Source organism: Hakea prostrata, chromosome 5 (genome assembly GCF_041222555.1).
Source record: "Hakea prostrata isolate BN-2017 chromosome 5, UWA_Hpros_2, whole genome shotgun sequence".
NCBI classification, from domain to species: domain Eukaryota; kingdom Viridiplantae; phylum Streptophyta; class Magnoliopsida; order Proteales; family Proteaceae; genus Hakea; species Hakea prostrata.
In genome coordinates this window covers 36,252,483-36,273,995 of record NC_142604.1, presented here as the reverse complement: position 1 = coordinate 36,273,995, position 21,513 = coordinate 36,252,483, and positions in this window count along the sequence as shown.

The following is a 21,513-nucleotide window of genomic DNA, read 5'->3' as shown; positions in this document are numbered from 1 at the left end:
GGCTCGTTGGAAATTTCTTTCGATGATCTTCGATTTGATATATTATTTGCGTCAATCAGATTCTCCATCATTGATCTACAGATATTCCAAAATTACCCTTTTTACACCATCGTGATTAATCTTCTCTCTTTACTTAAACTCTAGGAGAGTTTTTGAGTCATTATAAGGGTCATCTATCAACATTGGTTCAATTTCCAAACCTTCGGGCTTGAATTGAATGGTCCACGATTATCGCCGAATCAAGGCCCAGATTCTCGGTCTTAAAACCATGGGTTAAAGGGGTAGAAATCCGAGGGATTTCACATTCCTCCCCCCTTAAAAGAAATTTCGTCCTCGAAATTGAGGTACCTGAGGTGCCAAAGAGGATAGGATACTTCACCTGCATTTCATCTTTTTTTCTCCCATGAGGCTTCTTTTACTTTGTGATTCTTCCACCTACCCTTCACCAAATGCATGGTTCGATTTCAAAATTGCTTGCCCTTTCAATCCAATATCTCAGCAATGATGAGCACATTTATGTGTGAAATCTTAGGGCATAAATCATGCATTTTTAACACTTTGAGTGGAGCTACCTTGGGTTTTATGTTGTCTTTGTAGATTTTATGAATTTCTAGGACTTTAGCGAATATCTGGAGTTTTGGGTATTAAACATGCGGTTTTACACATCAAGAGGTCCGTTCAAATTCTCAAGTGCGAAAGTGGGCCTGATTTGGAGCATGATGGGCTAGAGATGTAATTATGGGCCAACTCCAGAATATCTTGTAAAATTAGATTAGGATTTTTATTTTATTTTTGTTTATTGTAATTGAGAATTGTATGGGGCCCACAATTAGTCAAAGACTAGGATTTTCTATTTTTTTAGAATATTTTATTTTGTTAGATTTTATTTATTTCTCTAATTAGTTTTTTCTCTTTCTTCTCACTTTCTATTTTATTTACTTTCTTATTTCCTTAATAACCAACCCACCTATATTTTTGTTAACAAAAAATATATATTTTTTGTTTTATTTTATTTTCTTTCTCTTTCCTTCTTCCACTTTTCTTTCTTTCTTCCACCTTGTCTCCACGTGAACTTCAAAAGCAAGTTTTTATTTTATTTTATTTTATTTCTCCACTTATTCTCTCTCTCTCTCTCTCTCTCTCTCTCTCTCTCTCTCTCTCTCTCTCTCTCTCTCTCTCTCTCTCTCTCTCTCTCTCTTTCTTTCTAACGAATTTTTTTTGCTCCTTCTTTATTTGTTTTTTCTTTTTCTATTTTACTCTTATTACTATTATTATCATTATTTTTCCTTGTTTGTAAATTATTCTCATTCTTCTATAAATATTACCTCCCTCTTAGGTCTAACACACTTGATTTCTCTTTAGTTTACACACTTTACTTTCTCTTTAGTTTTACTTTAGTCTTGCACTTTCTATTCTCTTTAGTTTGCTCTAATTTTCTCTAGTTCTTTGATTAATTTGTGGGCTCTAGTTCTAGTTTTTAGATTGAATGTTTAGGAAGATTGAAGTCGTGTAATTTTTCTTTTATGCAAGTGTAATTCCTTTAGTTTTATCAATGCAATTTCAAGTTCAAGTTCAAGTTCAAGTTCAAGGTTCAAGAGGATTCGCTTTCTCTCTGGGTCTAGCAATTGCAGATCTAGTTTATTCTAGATCTGGTTGTTAGGGTTGGTTGAGATTCGAATTGTTTATTCAAGTTTTGTTTAGAAGATGCAAGTAAGTAAGATTCTTCAATAGTCTTCTCTCCCCCCTCCATTCCCGCTTCTATCTACCCCTCAATATTCTTAATTTAGGATTTACTTTCAGCATTATTTACTGTTCTCCCTTCCCCTGGATCCTTGATCAGAGATGCCTACAGTCGTGCCTCTCTTTGGTTAAAGCTTCCTTTTCCTTTTATTGCTTTGTTATTTACTTTCTGTTATTTACTTTCTGCCTATTCATTCATTATCTCGGACCACATAACCGGAGCAAGCCTACAGTCGTGCCTCTGTTTCTGGTGACGGGTGGTGTTGCATATGCATTTTTTTACCTGTCTTTTATTTATGCATTAGTTATGTTTGCTTTATTTTTTTTCATTTCAATTCGATTGCATTAGATGTATGGATTAGGATCGTTGGTTTAGTTTAAGTAATTAGTTAACAAAAATTGAATCATTCCACTCTCGCATTACTATTAAGAAGTTGAATTCTAGGTGGCATATCTCCCTGAGATCGACCCGTTAGCTACACAATATTGTGCGCTTGCGGTTATTTTATTTTGCAAACAAGCAACCTCTTCTTCATTAAATAAATCCGCACTCAATCCTTCTGATTCTTGTGGTAATAGGTGTTTCGGGTTCTCTATACCTTGACAAAGCATATAAACATGGAACACATTAAGTACACCTGCCAAAGATGTCGGAAGTGCCAACCCATATCCAACCAATCCCACTTTCTCTATAATTTCAAAAGGACCAACATATCTTGGGCTAAGCTTCCCCTTGATGTTGAACCTCATCACACCTCTCATGGCAAGACCTTCAGAAATGCCCTTTCACCTACCCAAAAATCTAAGTCTGTCCTTCTTTTATCTGCACAAGACTTCTGGCTAGACTAAGCTACCTTAATTCTTTCTCTAATGAAATCAACCATAGCTCCAATGGCTTCTCTCAATTCAGGGCCCAAAAACTCTTCGTCCTCTAGCTTCATCCCAACTTCCACTCATGTCAACTACACAAGCACAAAGCATATCTTCTCTAGCTTCTCTTGCAACAAAGGATCCGAAGGCTGCAAGGTAATGATCCTGCCTCTTAGGGTAGTCCTTGCTATCAAAGCAGCAAAGATTACCTCAAAACCTTCCGACACATTCTCCAACTCCAACTTCACTATAGAGTTCAACAAAGGCTTACTAAGAACATTAAGATCAATCACCCCTTGAGTGCTCTTCCTACTCAAGACATCGGCCACTACATTTACTTTACTCGGATGATACTGGATATCGCAATCGTAGTCCTTTACTAACTCCAACCACCGACGTTATCTCATATCCAACTCCTATGGTCGGTCAACAATGGCTATCTTTTCTCCAAAAAGATGGTGGATAATTTCAAAACAAAGATCACCGCAACCAATTCAAGATTATGAGTGGGATAATTGTATTCATAATCCTTGAGTTGCCGTGATGCATAGGCTACCACTTTCCCATGTTGCATTAACACACAACAATACCGATCTTCGATGCATCTGAGTAAACCGGCAATCCTCCAAAGTTATCAAGTACAGTCAAAACTGGTGCATTGGTTAATATCTTCTTCAACTCTTGGAAGTTCTTCGCTACTTCAACGTCTTCAATGGACTTCACTTCCTTCTTTTCTTTTATGGAAGCCCATAGTTTAGCACTCCGATTAATTCCTTTGTCTAGAGTGCCACTACTATAGTCTTCTCCACAATGCTTTCCCAAATCACTTTGGAACTCGAAAACAAGGCCATCAACAGGATGAAATCGAACTTTCTCCTCAGAACATGAGATGACTGCCTTGTGAGCTGTCAGCCAATCCATGCCTAAGATTGCACTAAAATCCTCCATATCCAACTTCACAAATGCACAAGTCCAATACATCCATCTCTTGTAATAACCACTAGCAAACCAACAAACCATTTGAGCTTAATCGGTCCCAAAAAAAAAAAAAATTTATTATTATTATTATTTTTTATTATTATATTGGAAACCAATAGAAGTGCTTAGAAGCTTTCCAAAAATTTCTTTTTAATAAAAACTATGGGGGTCTTTGGAATAAGAGGGCCAAGAGAAAGAAGAAGAAGAAAAAAAATTTCAAAATTTTTTTTTTCCAAGAGGACTAAGGGTTTCCGAAATTAGGACCCAATTTTTTTTTCTTTTGTTTTAAAAGAAATAATAAATAAATACCCAGTCTTTGAAATAATAAATTTTTTTTTAAGGAACAAGGGTGGTTTTTGAAATCACATGCCCAAAAGAAGAAGAAAAATTTTTCTTTCAAAATTTTTTTTTGTGGGACCGGGGAGGTTTCTGAAATCAAGAGCCCAAAAACAAAAAATGCTTTTTTAAAAATATTTTATTTTATTTATTTTATATTTATATATTTAATTTTATATTTTGTTTATATATATAAATATATATTATTTAATTTTTAAAAACCCAGGGTCTCTAAAAACAGCTTTCCGAAAATTTTTTTTCTTTTGAAAACCATGGGGGGTTGGGCCGGTGGCTTCAAGCGCCCGGCCACCCGCCCAGTAGGTCTCTGGAAATCAGAGACCTGCCAAAAGTAAAAACTTTTTCTTTCCTTTGAAAACACTCGCGCGCGGGGCACAGCGCGCTAGCGCAACCGTCTGCGCTGCGAGCGCGGACGTGGCTGCTTCGCGCGCGTGTGCACCCATAGCCCAAAAACTTTTTTTTTTTCACCTTCTCTCTTGTTTTAGGGGTGATTCTTCTACACTTCTAGCTCAAATCTAACGTGCAGCACTCGAACGCGAGATTTAACGACATCTCCTTCTCGAAATCAAATGTAAACTTTCTCCACACACCATCTTCGCTTATATATGATATATCCCCATTGATCTCACATATATCATTCAACGTGCAGCACCCCAAGGTATCCAACCTTGAGTACGGGTGTCTCTTGACCCGTATCTTTAGACACTTCGGAGTGGATTTCACTAACATGGAGAAATTGAGGGAGAAAAATTCGGAGAACTTCCTTCGTCCAAAATGCCTCAACCTCCACCTAAGCGTTAACAAACTTGACTCTACCTTCTACCATCACAGATGCTCAGGGTTACTTCACTCGGATTTATTATGTTTCAAACATATTTTATTATGCGTGTTTGTCCACGCTATTTCGCTTGGTATTGGGTTATGATATTTTAGAATCTAAGTATTTTATCAATTATGCACTTTAGTGTTTCATATGCTTTATTGTGTTTTATGCTTTTGTTTAATTGATGACATTCATGACTTTGTATTTCATATATTTATTGTATCTTATTCCACTTGGATCATTATGCAACAATTATGATATATTTTATAAGTTAATGTTGAGCCTATTATTCATTCTTATTAGGTAGATTCATTTATGGATCGATGACTTAGGATGCCCCTACTGTATCATATAATGTTAGGACTTGTATGAACCTATGCTTTGATATCACTTCTGTCACACCCCACCCAGCCGGATCCGGTCATACTCGAATGCCCGTGGGGGTGATACACCGCAAGATCTAGGTTCAGTGACAAATCCATACAAAACATGATATAGCATAATTAAATGGACAAGAATAAATCAAGTTTATCATACTAAGTTATCAAAACCGAAATAATGGTTACAATCATCCATTACTTCAAAATAAAAATATAACATCTAAGTTTTGAAAAGAAAAGAGAGTAATTTTCAACGCAGTGGAAAACTAAACTAGACTAGTTCTCTAATGAAATCCCACCCAAAAGAATAGTCTTGAAACTGGCATGAAGCTCCATGTGCGTCCACTTCTTCTTCGGTCACTCCTTCAAGAAGATATACTAGCAGCAAATCCTCCATTTGGAAGAAGTCCTCATAACCTGTAGTATAATCTAAAAGAAAAAGACATATAAAAGGAATGAGTTCAACAGAACTCAGTGAGGTCAACTCAACATCATATCACACATTCATTCTCAAGATTCCACACCACACATATAACATGAATATCAATAATGTAATTAATGACAATGATATGATATGTGAATGATTATGCTCCTAACTCTATCATGAAGTCTCTATGGTAGACACACATTAAGTCATACACCAGTCTTCTTTGGGTGGTCTCATCTGTAATATCCAGCCCTATTCTAACCCTGACCCTAACCTGGATCCACTGTTGTATTCAGGTCCGAAGACCCGAAGCGGTGGTAGAAGAGACCTATGGACCATTCTGATTGATGATCATGATTTGGAGACTAAGCCTATGGACATTGATGATGATACCCCTTGCTTAAATGCATTATCAGTGTTTAAGGAAAGTCTACGCATCGGAGAAGATTAATCTCGTTGATGTACCTATTAACCTCTTGTGCACAATCCAAAGGTATTCCCCGAAACTAGACTTCTTGATTGAATTGTGGAAGAAAACCTCACTCAAATTGACCTTGTATAGCCTTTCAAATCCCTACTTGAAGTTGTTGAACTAAACCTGTTTTTCTGCTGAGAGATATTTTGGTCGATCCTTTTGGTCGATACCATCGACCGAAGTTTCCTAGTCTGCCAAGTTAAAGATTCCATGGAATATTCCTATTCTATTTATTATGACCTCGAGCCTTGAGCCATGTTGTGAAACCCAGCCCTAACCTTGACCCGGAAACCTTGTTATTTGTAGGTCCGATGACCCGAAGTAAAGTAAGAAGTCAGCTTTGGGCCATCCCAGTAGAGGACTTGGTGTCTGGCTTTGAATCCATGAGGGTTGATGATGAGGTTCTATTTATGGAAACGGAATCCTGATGAAGATCTAATTAGTTGATGGACTTGGAGTGCTCTCTATCTTGGTTTGAAGGCATTTCTACCTACTAGGTGAGTCACTTGACTTGTGTGCAAAACCTCTTTAGGTTTGGATTTGATCTGGGCCTTCAATTCCCTGTTTTGGCCTTCTTTGCATGCATTGGTCGACCGATTGGTCGATCGGGCCAGTCGACCAATCCACTCGACCAATGGGTGCTGTCTTTGGCAATTAGGTTGATTCTTGCTCTATTTAAGTCTAACCTCGAGTCCACTTCGTATTTGCTGCCTCCAAACCCTGTGGAACGAACCAAAGACCTCTGCAAGTCATCTCTCTTGCATCCTTGGAGTTTTCTTGGCGGATCTTCGTCGGAACTCTTCTTTTTGCATCAAAAGGTATGTCTACTCTCTCTTCTTCTCCTCCATCTTTGTTTTTCTTTCCTTTTTGAGTTGAGACAGTAGAAGAGATGCTGCATCCTCTGTTGCAAACATCTCTCGAACATGTTCTCATGATCATCCTAAGGATTTAAGGCTAGAACAATGATCTTAACCATGATCATTGCAAGCTTTTGAAGGATTCATGATCAAACCATGATTTAATCTCTGTTAATTTCCTAATCTGAATTCTGATCTCTTTGGATCTTCTTTCATTGATCATGTTAGTGGTTAATGGTTGTGTTTTCTTTCTATGATCCATAATCCATAGAATTCTAGTTGTTCTCTTCTACCTTACTATGTGTTCTTCATGTTGCATGATAGTACATATATGGTAGGTTTTATTTCCTTATTTAGATTTATGCTTCTAAGCCTTATTCCATGAAGACCTATGCATGTTTTCATGTTTTCATTACCGAAAGCAATGATCCATCCTCCTATTGTTCTTGTCCTTGTTTTCTATTTCAAAATTCATCAAGATCCATGTTTGATTTATTTATGGTAACTTTTTGTTTCCTAATTTGGATCTTGATACCTTGATTTGATTAGTGTTTTGAGGTCCCCTATATGCTAGAATACTACTGATGTAGTCTACCCCTTGATTAGTACCCTTTTGAACCACCAAATTCGGATTTCATATCTCAAAACTCTGATTTTATAAGCTTATCGTCTTGCATTGGTCGACTGATTGGTCGACTGGACCATTCGACCAATCCACTCGACCAATGAGTACAGCAACTCCAGAATTGGTCTGTTTCGGATGTTTTGCTATATTTTCTGTTAGGGATCTTTCCTAATATGTTGTATATACTTGTTTAGGACCTTCTTCTCAAGTTTGCCAAGATCTTACTTGATTTCTTAGGATTCTTTGCGAGTTATAAAAGGTAAGGATGGTTATTTCCTTAATTACATAGATAGCATGAATCTAGTTTCTATATTTGAATATCATTAATATGTTTCTTAAATTAGATTCTTACAATGATATACTACTGTTGCATAACTTTGATTACAGTAGCATTACTTATTCATATTGAATTGATTCATGTATGATTTACTTACCAATGTTATACAAATGATTGTAAATATTGATTTCTTTCCATATATGGAGTTACCATATATGTGATGATATGAATTGATGCATGTGTATGCTTACGTATGGTTTGGAAAGGAGAGGTGTCCTTTTGACACTTCTGTCCTTGGACTACTACGGGAATATTATGGGATGTTTCCGGAGATGCCCTCTGGACACCTTCCTAAACTGTTGGATGACATATATAGGATTGTCTAGTAGTGTTTGGCTAGGATGTCCTGTTATGTCAGACCCTAATCGGAGGGGTATTGAGACCGAACGACCCGTGGTAGCAATGGGGATTCATGGGCGCTCAAGACCGGTAACCAACCCGTGAGAGGACAGGAATCACATTGTGGGGGCCATTTATTGGTAGGGTTGCATATGGTTAGACTTGGGCTCACGGGCGCTTAAGACCGGTAACCAACCCGTGAAAGGACGTGAGAGCTTCCCGTTTACCATATGTGGATGATCGATAGGGTTGGTGAGTCCGTAGTCAGGGACTATGAGGACTCTAGTGTGAAGGATACCGGAAAGGATCGTCAGGGACGAGGAATGGAAGTATCTGGATCCGACTTGATGTAACCAAGTAGAAGACTTGCATTTGGCTAGGTATTACCCCCGACATGCGCCAGTACTTATACCAAATGGTTGTGAGAGAGTGTGTTGACTTAACCCCCTGCCAAGGTTTGTCCTGAGGGATGAAGGACCCATTACCAATCGGTCGCCCGAGATATCTTAAATGGTTGGAGGGAATCCAAGATATCTTAAATGGTTGAGGATGTGAGTGGACTTTCCTAAAGAAGTACGGTGCTATGACTTAAAGCATGTCTGCCAATAGAGACCAAGCATACATAGAGTTAGAATCATTCATTCATTGTTTGTCTCATATCATATTGCATTTATGTTTGTTCCGGAATTCTGCCATTTATGTTATTATGGATTTTAATCGCTTTATCGAGTTTCTTTGAAACTCATTCCTTTATTGTACAATGTTGTTAGACTATCCTGCAGGTACGGAATACTATGACGGTCCCTATGAGGAAGCGCAAGGCGAAGAGACATATCTCCAGGAAGGTGATTGCGGTTACCACAATTACTCGAAGATCCCACGGGTGGTTATGCTCCGTACGATGCTTAGTCCGACCATTGAGTGGAAGCGTCCTTGTGCTATTTATGAGATCTACACCTACAAGGATGTCGTCTACAAAGTGGAGAATAATTTAGTTACCCAATGTACTTGCTACTGGGATTAGCTTTTATCTAGTTTATTCTTTCGAGCTACTTTTCCGCTGGATGTAAAGTGGGATTTTTGCTTCACTTTACTTATCTGTTGACACTCTGATTATATCTATTATTCCGTTTCGTTTACGATTCATTCTTTCTTTATTGAATCTATGATTTATCTTCCGCACTCTTGTTATGGTTGTTCATGATTATGTTATTGTTTATGTGGGAGGTTGATCACTCGATACCTGATCTTCGGGCTGTGGATCACACTCTCGGGTATGCCAGATAGGGTACCGGCTGGGAGGGCGTGACACTTGTGCAATCATTTTTCTCACCTGAAATCGTGGGGAGAGCTTCCCAAGGCACCTCCTTGGCTAATGTGAAGGGCACCTCATCAAAAACTCATTGTTTACTATTGATTCTTGTCTACTTCTTCCTCACTAAGGTATGAATCACCATTCCACTCTCTACCCTACCATTTTTTACTCTTTTCTTTTCCTTTATTGCTTGTGAGACATTGGAAATGGTGCTGCAACCTTGCAACCACCACTCCAAGTGTCTACACATGATTAACCTATGAGTTTCTTAGCCATCCATTGGTGCTATGCCTCCACCTCATGCCTAGCTTATGTATTCCTCTATTTTTCTATTAACATCATGTCATTTTATACCAAACTGAGTTGTAGGGCATGCTATATTCATTATTATCACTTCTATATGATTCCAATTGGATTTCTATTAGTTCCTCTAACTATTACATGCCATTCCTCACCAATGCAATCAATTCCAACTCATGCCATGATGTTTATCACTTGAACTTGTTATCTCAAATTGGGGCTTTTTGTTTGGACCATTGGATTGGGTAATTTTCTTGACTTATAGTGTCCTACTACTGTTGTTAAGTGTTTCCCCGAGTTTCAGATTGATCCGAACACCAGAAAACCAAGTTAGGATGAAAACACCCAAAATCCATCATTTTGTCCCGAAGGAAATTTTGGTCGATCCTTTTGGTTGATACCATCGACCAAAGTTGTTGCTGACAACAACCGTGGCCAGTATTGATCCAATTGATATCCAATCTTCCTAGTTTCTTCTCTAACTTATTATTGATGTTTGTTTAGGGCCTTAACAATTATTTTGGACTATTTCTTGGTACTCTCAATTCATCATCAATCCAACCCAAGGTAAGGATGGTTATCTCCATAAACATATAGATCACCAACTTATGATTTATGTTCTTGTTTATGAATGGAACCTTTTGACTACTTTTAAATCTTTATAAGACTGTTATATATGTGTTAGAACAATAGTATTGACATCTTTATACTCTTGTCATGATTACATTATTATTCTTGTTTACTTATGTCTATGATGATTCATTTCAATATCATGTTTTAACTTTTATGATAAGATGTATTGGATGCAGGAAAGATGATGAACTTGAATATGTGATTGCTTACGTATTGACTTGGGATTTGGGAGTGTTCTATTGACACTTCTGTCCTTAGGCATCGGAGGGAATAGTATGGGATGTTCTCCGATGGTGCCTATCGACACTCTCCCGGGTTATTGGATGACATACATAGGATTGTCTAGTTGGTTGGCTAGGTTTATCCTTGTCGTGTCAGACCCGAATCGGAAGGGCATTGAGACCGAACAACCCGTGGTAGTGTATGGTTGTATGGGCGCTCTAGGCCGGTAACCAATCCGGTAGGGGACATAAACCATGCTACGGATACCTGAAAGGGCCCATTTATTGGTAGAGTTGCATATGGATAGACTTGGGCTCACGGGCGCTCAAGACCGGTAACCAATATGTGAGAGGACGTGAGAGCTTCCCGTTTACTATATGTGGATGACCAATAGGGTTGATGAGTCCGGAATCTGGGATTTCGCTGACTCTAGTGTGAAGGATACCAGAAAGGATCGCCGGGGGCGAGGAATGGATGTATCTGAATCTGAGTTGACCGATTGAGTAGATGACTTGCATTTGGCTAGGCTTTACTGTGACATGCGCCAGTACTTGACCAAATGGTGATGTGAGAGAGCGGTGACCGATCCCCCTTACCACGGTTTTTTGATGACTTTACCGATCTTCCCCAGGCATTCCCAAGATATGGAAATGGGAGAGTGACTGACGACCCAGAGAAGTACGGTGCTATGACTTAAAGCATGTCTACCCTAGAGACTAGCATTCATAGAGTTAGACTCATATTTGCATCATATGTTCCATATTGCATTGCATTATACTATGTTCTGAATGTGTATGATTTCTAATTATGGAATAACTGTCTTGCTGAGTTCTTCGAACTCATTCCTTTTTGTGCAAATGTTTTTAGATTATATTTCAGGTACCGAGGACTACGATGGCACCTCCTTTGAGGCGGACTATGATTCCACATACTACCCTCCGGGTAGTGGCGTCGGTGAGGATCCGTATATTGGAGCCGAGGAGGATTACTATCCGCACCAGGGTTAGCCCCACAGTTGTGCGGGAGTGGCAACGTTGGGTTTACTTCATCCGTACTGTTGAGGAGACTACCATTAGTGTAGAAGAAACCCTAGCTTAGTGCCCCATTTCTCTGGTGTATTTATGGAACCTTTGGTCTTGTAACTAACTTATCTTTGGGATTATCTTTTGATACTTGGACATGTAATTAACGTTATCACACTTCTTTTCCGCTGCTTTGAGAGAGTGGTTATCATACCTTCTCTCACCTTTATGATTATGTTCATACTTTACTGTTATGGTCTTCCGCACTCTGATTTATTTAATCTTATCTTATTCATGATACTTAGTATTAATTGTTTTTACCATTGATTATTATTGTTCATGATTATGTTACCGTGTATGTGGGAGGCATGGACCTCAGATCATTGATCCTTGGACTGTGGATCACATTCCGGGTATTCCAAATGGGGTACCGGCTGGGTGGATGTGACATCATCACTCTTCCCTCACGGCTCTGATGCACGTCTGTTGGGTTCTCCGTGGTTGTTGTGTAAAGTCCTGTCAAGCCATGGTTGGGGATTAGATCACCACTCTCTCACATCACCATTGGTATAAGAACTGGCACGTGTCAAGGATAATCCTAGGCCAATACAAAGTCATACGGTCTCGTACTACATGTGGTATAGATACTTCCCCTATGGCACTCACCAACTCGGTTTAGTATCCAATATCTCCCCTCATGCCTAGTGCCCTGTTGGTTCGATACTTTCCCACCTAGAGTCAACGTATCCTATGGCACCAACCAACTCGGACTACGTTGACCCCTAACCCTATGGCCATCCACATATAATGGACAGGATGCTCTCCATGTCCTCTCACGGGTCATTTCACCGGTCTTGAGTGCCCATGAGCCCTTGTCTATTATATGCAACCCTACCATCTCAGATGATAGTGGGCCTGCTTGACACACAGGACCCAGCCACTAACATCACGGGTTAACCGGCTTCAATACCCCTGCCGAAAGGGTAGTAGTACTCATGAGGTCACCTAACCAAACACTTCTAGACATGCCCTAAATATGTAAATCAGTAATCGGGAAAGAGCCAAGGGCACCATAGGAATGCATCCCATACCGCCTCCTCTGGTATCCTATGGCAGAAATGCCGAAAGGGCATTCCCCATTCCCAACCACAGTACAAGCAATCATATAATGTCACTAGGGCAATGGGTGAACCCACAACCCTAGTAGAAAATACAAGGTAGAAGAAATAATAATATTTCTCCTCTCATACAATCACATTCCATTTCATAACAACAATAATAGATTTCAAAGCAAGGAGCAACATCAGAAGTAATAATAAACATAAATTATAGCAATTCATATTTAACAAAAGACATAAAATAACCACAAAATAATACTAAAGCAATACAAGATATCAATAATGAAAAGTAACTAACATCATTACACATGTAATATAAAGTTAGTATATTCCTCACCTTTTACTTTGTTCTTCCTCCAAATCCAAGAATCAACTCCCACAAATTAGTGATTAAGGATATATTAACCTATTTATGCAAAAGAAATAATTATCACAAATTAGAGCAAATTTAAGTTTCAAAGTATATCCTAAAATCTTCCCACGAAAACCAAATTTGAAAACTAGGTTAAAAAGGGTCACTAGTGAATGGTCACTAATTTGCCACCAATTCGAAGTTTATAATGAAGCAAAACTTTGGGAAAGTCTAATTGGAAACAAAAGGATCCTACGGGTACCTTCAATTTTATTAAATTTGACCCCTCTCAAAAAGCCTCAAATTTGGCTCTCATAAATCACCCATGGGTGACCGGGGGGGTCAAATTCTAAAATCTTTTGCATGGGAATAAACCATTACCCCAAACTCAAGGGAGACATTAATATAAGAAAAAAAAATAAGCTTGTATGATACCTATCATTATTCCTTTCCATAGATCCCTCAAAAAAAGAGAAGAGAAATTACTCCCACAAACTAGGAAGGGACATTAACACAAGAAAGGAAAGCATCCAAGATACCTAACAACCTTCCCTTTCAAGATCTCCACGAAAAAGAGAAGATAAACTCTCGCCAACTATGATTAAAGAGAAGGGTTAAAGAAAACTAACATTTCCTAGTGATTTTGCGAAGATTCCGATCACAGACACCTTCAGAAGAATGGAAATCGCTCATCTCTTTTGTTTCTCCTTTTCTCCAAAGCCTCAGCCTCTTTCTAGCCTCCAAAAATGCGTTTACGGATGAGATAAAACATAAATAGGGTTTAAAAATCCGAATTTCCAATTTTGCCCCCTAACTAGAAAATGTGGTGGGGGTTGGTTCACCCAAACGGCCCAAACTTCTAGTCCATGGTTGGACCCCCAAACGAACTTCGATTTTGATGATTTTTGGCTCGTTGGAAAGGTCTTTCAACGATCTTCAATTTGATATATTATCTGCATCAATCAGATTCTCCATCACTGATCTACAAATATTCCAAAATTACCCTTTTTACACCATCGGGATTAATCTTCTCTCTTCACTTAAACTCTAGGAGAGTTTTTGAGTCATTATAAGGGTCATCTATCAACATTGGTTCAATTTCCAAACCTTCGGGCTCGAATTGAATGGTCCACGATTATCACCGAATCAATGCCCAGATTCTCGGTCTTAAAACCATGGGTTAAAGGGGTAGAAATCCGAGGGATTTCACAGGTACAATTGGAAGAAACCAAAATGGCGAGGTTCTATTTGCTTGCTCTAGTGGACTGAACCACAACAGCATTATTCAGGCAGAGATGTTAGCCATTAAGCATGGGCTACAACTTTCAAGGCAAGCCCATTGCAGTAAGGTGATTATTACTTCAGACTCACGGGTGGCCATCCATACAATTCTAGGATTATACCGTCAATATTAGGGTGTTCTTGACTCCGTGGAGGACATTCATGGTGTTGATGTTGAATTTTGTTCATTCACACGATCATCTTCTTCTTGCAAGAATGTGCTCGACTAGGTTGGTCGAGTACCTCCGAAGCCCAAGTTAGTCGGGTAGATAACCTCTAATTGGAAAAATAGATCATAATAATCCAATACACAGTTGGAGTAATTCTCTTCAAAAAAACTTACCTGTGTATTGATACGGGCATGCCATTTTATAGTTGAATTTACATGGGCCATGTAGTGAGTGAATCCGTTATGAACTCTATCTTTATTTGTTGAGAGGCAGTTTTTTTACTCAAATTATTATTGTTGAGTTTGATTTGGACTCTATGAGTTAATATGAACTTTCGTATTTGGTTAGGATTTTGGTTCCTTCAACAATCAAACATTGGTTGAGGATACCTATTCTTGATGGTGAGGTTGTTTAACTCTCTATAGTCGATACATAGCCCTCATGCTTCCATCCTTCTTCTTCACGAACAACACCGAAGCTCCCCAAGGAGATACACTAGGTTGGATGAAACCTCTCCTTAGCAACTCGTTTAATTGGTCTTGAAGCTCTTTCAACTCCATGGGTGTCATCATGTATTGAGCTTTGGACACAGGTGTAGCTCCCGGTACTAGTTCAATGGATTCCAACTCTCTTTTCGGGGGTATTCTGGGTAATTCATCGGGTAACACATCCTTGAAGATTCTCACTTCCTCAAGGTCTTCAATGGGCCTGACTTTTTTCTTATCTTCTATAGAAGAACATTGTTTAGCACCCCCAACTATTTCCCTGACTTGGAGTGCTGCCACTATAGTCTTCTCACAGTGTTTTCCCAAATCACCTTGGAACTCAAAAAGAGGGCCACCAACTGGGTGAAATTGGACTTTCTTCTCAGAACATGAGATGCCTGCCTTGTGAGCTGGCCGTTGTTAGCTAGTCCATGCCTAAGATTGCATCAAAGTCCTTCATATCCAACTTCACAAGTTGGGCATCTTGGTCTTTTCCTTCAACTATTATAGGACAGGGTCCAACTACCTCATCAAGTTTTACTATGGACCGAGTGGGTGTACTAACCACTAATTCATGACAGAATTTACTAGATGGTAAAGAAGTACGCCTCACGAATGACGATGCAATGAATGAGTGTGATGTTTCAGTGTCAAATAATACAAATGCAGGAACTGAAGCAATAAGAAGTGTACCTGTCACCATATCAACTTTGGTCCATCTTAATCCCAATCAAACTATACGCCTTTCCCTCCTGAGGATGTTGAGGCAGCCTAAAAGTAGTATTAGGTTGATTCCCTTTTTGTGAGCAATTGCGAGCCATATGCCCAGGCTTCTTGCAGATGAAGCATATAAGTTCTCTTGAACCTCGTACCATAGTGGGTGGAGTTGTTGGTCTAGGGCCATTAATAGGACATGGATTAGCATAAACAAGTCCTGGTGGTTGTGTAGCTCCAGTTGGGCGCACTCGGGGGCACCGCTATTTCCATGACCAAACCCTGCTCCTCCTGGTTGAAATTGAGGAGTGGGGTAAGGTGAGGGCCTAGTAAACCTTCCCCGGTTCCTATTCACATAAGGATTGGGTCCCTTGTTAGCCAAACTTCTTTGCAATTGATATGTTTCTCTTTCTTCTTCCTCTATCTTCTTCGCCACTTGTACAACTTGAGCATAACTCACAATGGGTTGTATGGCCATGTAAGTCCTAATGGTAGGTCTCAAGCCTTTCGAGAACTTCTTAGCCTTCTCCATATCGGTTTTCATGAACGTCGGAGCAAAGAAGAAGAGTTCCTCAAACTTTTGTTGATAGTCTAAGATCAATGGAGGTCCTTGTTGGAGTGCCATGAATTCTGCTTTCTCATAATATCTTACCAACATCGGAAGGTAATTCTGACAAAAAGCTTCCTTGAATATCCCCCATGGTGCCATTGGATCTTGTGCCACCAAGATAGGTTGTGTGGCAATCCACCACACATCAGCTTTATGTTGCAACTTTTTCTCGGCACATAAGATCTTTTGTTCTTCATCACACCTAAAGTGGTGGAAGGCTTTCTCCATTTCTCTCAACCATTTGTTCAGAAACAAGGCATCCTTGGTGATTCCAGTGAATGGTGGGACTTGGAGCTTGAGGAAGTGCTCCATGAGTTTGGTATGAGGTCCCAAACCAAAGTTCCCATCATTCCCTCTTTGAGTAGAGGTTCTAGCTCCATGAGCTTGTGGTACATGCCGGTTCCTTTGATTCATCGCCAACACCCCTTGCATGAATGCATTGATTTGTGCTTGTTGTTATTGCATCATGTTGGTCATGACATTCAACACATCTTGTGTCATGAACACCGATGGTGCATTAGGTAAGTCACCACCTTGAGGGAGGGGTGTTTCAGTGTTTGGTGGAGGAATTCCACTCCCTTCTTCATGGCTATAACCATTAGAGTTACCAATGCCACTCTCGTTTCCAACTTCCCATCTTCTCGAGTTAACCATCCAGGCAAGACCATAAGATTTTATTATTTTCCAATTCACAAATGTACAAACTCAAAACACCCATCTCTTGTATTGAACTCAAGCAAACCAACCATTTGAACCATATACATGTATTGTGTGAAATCCCGCACCAACCCTAATCTGGAAATCTATGTTGTAGGTCTGAAGACCCGAAGCCAAGGTAGAAAACATCTGTGGACCCTCTCTGTTGAACCCATTGGCTCAAACCTAGAACCAATGGAGATTGATAGTGAAGATCCCTTTATGGAAACCTTGTATGATTTTGAGAGAAGATGTAACTAAATGATGATGGACTTGGAAGATGGACTTTGAGTACACTGTTGACACCTTCAGAAGATCCTATGAAGTCAGGTAAGACCTTTCCTAAAGTTGGTTGAGGACCCAAGTGGTGAATTTGGATTTTGGGAACCAAATTCAACAATTTTGACTTAAGGCCCTACCTTGGTAGATCCAATCGAGCAAAGCATGCCCAAGTACAAAATTGTCTATTTTAGGGAGTTTTAGGTTTTGAAGCCCTATATATATGTAACGTCGGACTAAATCACACCACTTTGCCTCTTAGCCTCTAGAGAACGTGAGAAGAGCTCTAGAGCCTCCTCCTCAAGCCCAAGGTTGATTCTAAGCATCCAAGCAAAGTTCTTCCATTGATTTTCTTCTACAAGGTTAGTATTCAATCCTATACTTCATTGACTTATTCTCTCTACAATTTCTTCTATTTGTTTGGATTGTGAGGAAGGTCCTACACTATTGTGATGACCTAATCTCAGATCCTCATAGTCTTAGAGTGAATTCCCATTCACTCTACTCTTTCCGTAGACAATACGGTGTAATTTCAATGTTTTGATCTAGCATTAGACCATGATTTATTCTTACTATAGTTATTTGATTCTAAACTATACTAGATCTATTCCTAGGTTGTTTTCTATGCATGATCTACTATTTTCTTATCTTTAGAATGAATCCCCATTCATTCAAGCCTATTATGTCATTTATTATATTTCTATTTTAATGGCCTTGTTTGATGTTCAAATCATCATAGATAGTCTATATATGTTATATAAGAATTTTTCTATTAATTTCGGAGTGTTCCGATGTCGTTCGAAGAGTTTCCAACCAAAGTTGGAAGTCATTTGTCTGCACATAGTAGATTTGGTCGATCCCCTTGGTCGATCCAATCGACTAAAGGGGTCTATAACAACAAATTTTCTCCATTTTGCCTCTGTTTTGTCTCCGATCATTAAAATTTGTTCCTTATACTCTCAACATGTTTGTTTAGGGTTATTTTGCTGATTTTGTACTTTCTCTTTGATCTCTTATTTGGAGTTTGCGAAGTTGACTATAAGGTGAGTACATTCATTCATAATTTGCACAATTACATGCTTTGATATGTTAGGACTTATATGCATGCATGTGTTAGCTACTATAGTTTTACATTTTCTATATTGTTATACTTTTGTAATTACAGTATTTTACTCATGATATGATTTACATACTGTTATTGATTATGAATGATGTGATTGTGAGTTGGACTATATTGTGATATCTATGAAATCATGATATGATGTGTTTGCCTAAGTTGTGATTCGAGAATGGGGAATGCCTTTTTTGCATTTCTATCATTGGACATTAGTGGAGGTTGTATGGGACGCTTCCCTATGGTGCCCCTTGGCACTTTCCCTAATTACTAGTTGACATCCTTAGGATGTGGTTGAGATGAGTTTGGCTAGGGAAAACCCTGTCATATCTGACCCTATTAGAAGGGGAATTGAGACCGAGTGACCCATGGTAGCAATGGTGATTGGTGGGCGCTCAACACCGGTAACCAACTCGTGAGAGGACACAATCACATTATGGGGGCCATTCATCGGTTGGGTTGCATATGATAAGCCTAGGCTCATAGGCTCTCAAGACCGGTAACCAAACTGTGAGAGGACATGAGAGCCTCCCGTTTATCATATGTGGATGACCAATAAGGTTGAGAGTCCGTAGTCCAAGATGGTTGGAGCCATATGATACGATGACTCTAGGGAAGGAAGTACCGGAACTGACTACCTAGGCAAGGAAGGGAGGTTATCATACCGGAAACGGACTGTCTAGTACACGGAAGGGAGGTATCGGACTCCGAGTAGATGTGACTCAGTAGATGACTTGCATTAGGCTAGGTATAACTCTGACATGCGCCAGTACTTAGATGAATGGTGCTAAGCGATAGTGTTGCCCTAAATCCCAGCCATGGAATGTCCAAGAGAGATGCAGGACCCAATTACCACAGGAGAACCCAAGATACCGAGATGGTTGAGGGAGAGTGATTTGAGACCTATCCAGAGGAGTATGTTGTTTTTCTTAATTCATGTCTACCAATAGAGACCAGCATACTTAGAGTTAGAAGCATATTTGCATTCATTGTCTCATATCATTGCATCATGTTTGCTTGAATTGCTTGTAGTTGTTTATTGTGATTGAACTACTTGCTGGGTTCTGTTGAGCTCACCCTTTGGGGGATATGTTTTTAAACTCTGTTGCAGGTACCGATGACTTTGAGAACTAGGACTATGAAGCCACGGCGAGTGACCGGTACTCTATGCAAGGTGTTGGCTGTTACGAAGACAATAGTGAAGATTCCTTGTGTGATTACGAAGCATACCAGGATTAGCCCTAACTATGAGTGGGTGTGTCCGGTTGTGATCATGAGAGTCCGGTTGTATAATTAGACGTATATTGGATTTTGACTCCTTAGTTCTTCTAGACTTTTATTTCAATTGTAATACTTTAGAGCTACTTTAGAGTTTCGATCTACTCTTCCGCATTATGATCTATATAATTATCTTTCCACTATACTCTATAGCTATTGGTTGTTTGGTATCATTTTATTTCCACACTTTGATTATATTTCAAGATTATTTCTTCAATTAATTTCTTAATAAAGTTGAACATTGATTATTCCTTTGCTTATGATTATGTTGTTGTGTAATGTGGATATGTGTTTTCCCTAAACTTGACCATGGGACTTTTGGATCACACCTTCGGGTATCGCTGTTAGGGTATTGGTTGGGGGGATGTGACATATTGAATTCACTTGAAAAGTCACAAAAATAACTTTTCTGGGGCCGGCTGATTGGGCCGGTCGCACCTATTCGACTACCCATCCGACTCGGGGTTTTCAGATCTCAGAGAACCACAAAAATGAGTCTCAGAGGACCATTGATCAATTAGTCGATCGCACCCGTTCAACGGCCGGCTCGACTGGGGATTCTCGGCTCTCAGAAGCACAAAAGAAGGGGGGGGATCAAGGAAGGGCCAGTCAGTCGGGTCACCAATCGACCGGCTAGGTCACCCAGCTAGCCCCCCAAGCGGCACGTGCCCACACGGGTGGGGGCCATTTTATATGACTGCCCACCCCCAAAAAGTCACTTTTTCACTTTTTCCACCTTTTTCACTCTTCTCACTCTCTCTTGCTTTGGGGGTGAGTTCCACTAAACTTCTAAGTTAGATCTAGCTACATATGATGCTCAAACGTGAGATTTGGCGACATTTTATTCGCGAAACCAAAGGTAAGCTCTCTCCACATACCATTTTTGGGAGATTTTGTCTAGATTTCATGATTCTCGCATTTCTGCCTGTGGGACTTCGAATGTTTTTGTAGATCTATGACACTCACGGCATTCTCTTCACTTTACTATGTATTTTGGTTCAGATCTGCACTTTTTTCCACACCATCTTGCGAATTTTTCGCAAAAAACACTGTTCATATACTATTCATATCATCTCAATTTTTGAAATTTTCTTCCAAAATTAGACGGCTCATCGTGATGGGGGTCATTGTCACATCCACCTAGCCGGTACCCTATCTGGCATACCCGGGATGTGATCCACAGCCCAAGGATCCTTGATCAAGGAGACCATACCTTCCACATCGATGATAACACAATCATGAACAATCATAAATAAGTTAAAAGCATATAATAATGGAATTTAGAAATGAGATACCAAGAGATAATCAGAGTGCGGGAATAGATATTATATCAAATAAAATTAAGAAGGCAGTGGGCGGAATCCACTCCTTCAATCAAGCGGAAAGTGTGGTCAAAACTAGTTAATTACAATCCCAAGTTATAAAGATAAATCAAAAGTTATTTCAATTTCTCCAAGTTTAACAGACACAAAAGAAAGGGGGTGGGCATCTACTCATAAGTCTCCTCTACAAAATATAAGTTCTCTTCAAAAGTGAAGACCATAGAGATCCAACATGGCTGCTCACAAACTATCCAAGGGCTAACCCTGATACACCGAAGGATCTTCTTCGGTACCGTCACCGAAGTCTTCATTGTAGCTAGCCTCCGGATAGTGGTATGGGGTATCCGGGTCCGCCTCGAGGAACATACCATCTGAATAATCACCTGTAGAGTAGTCT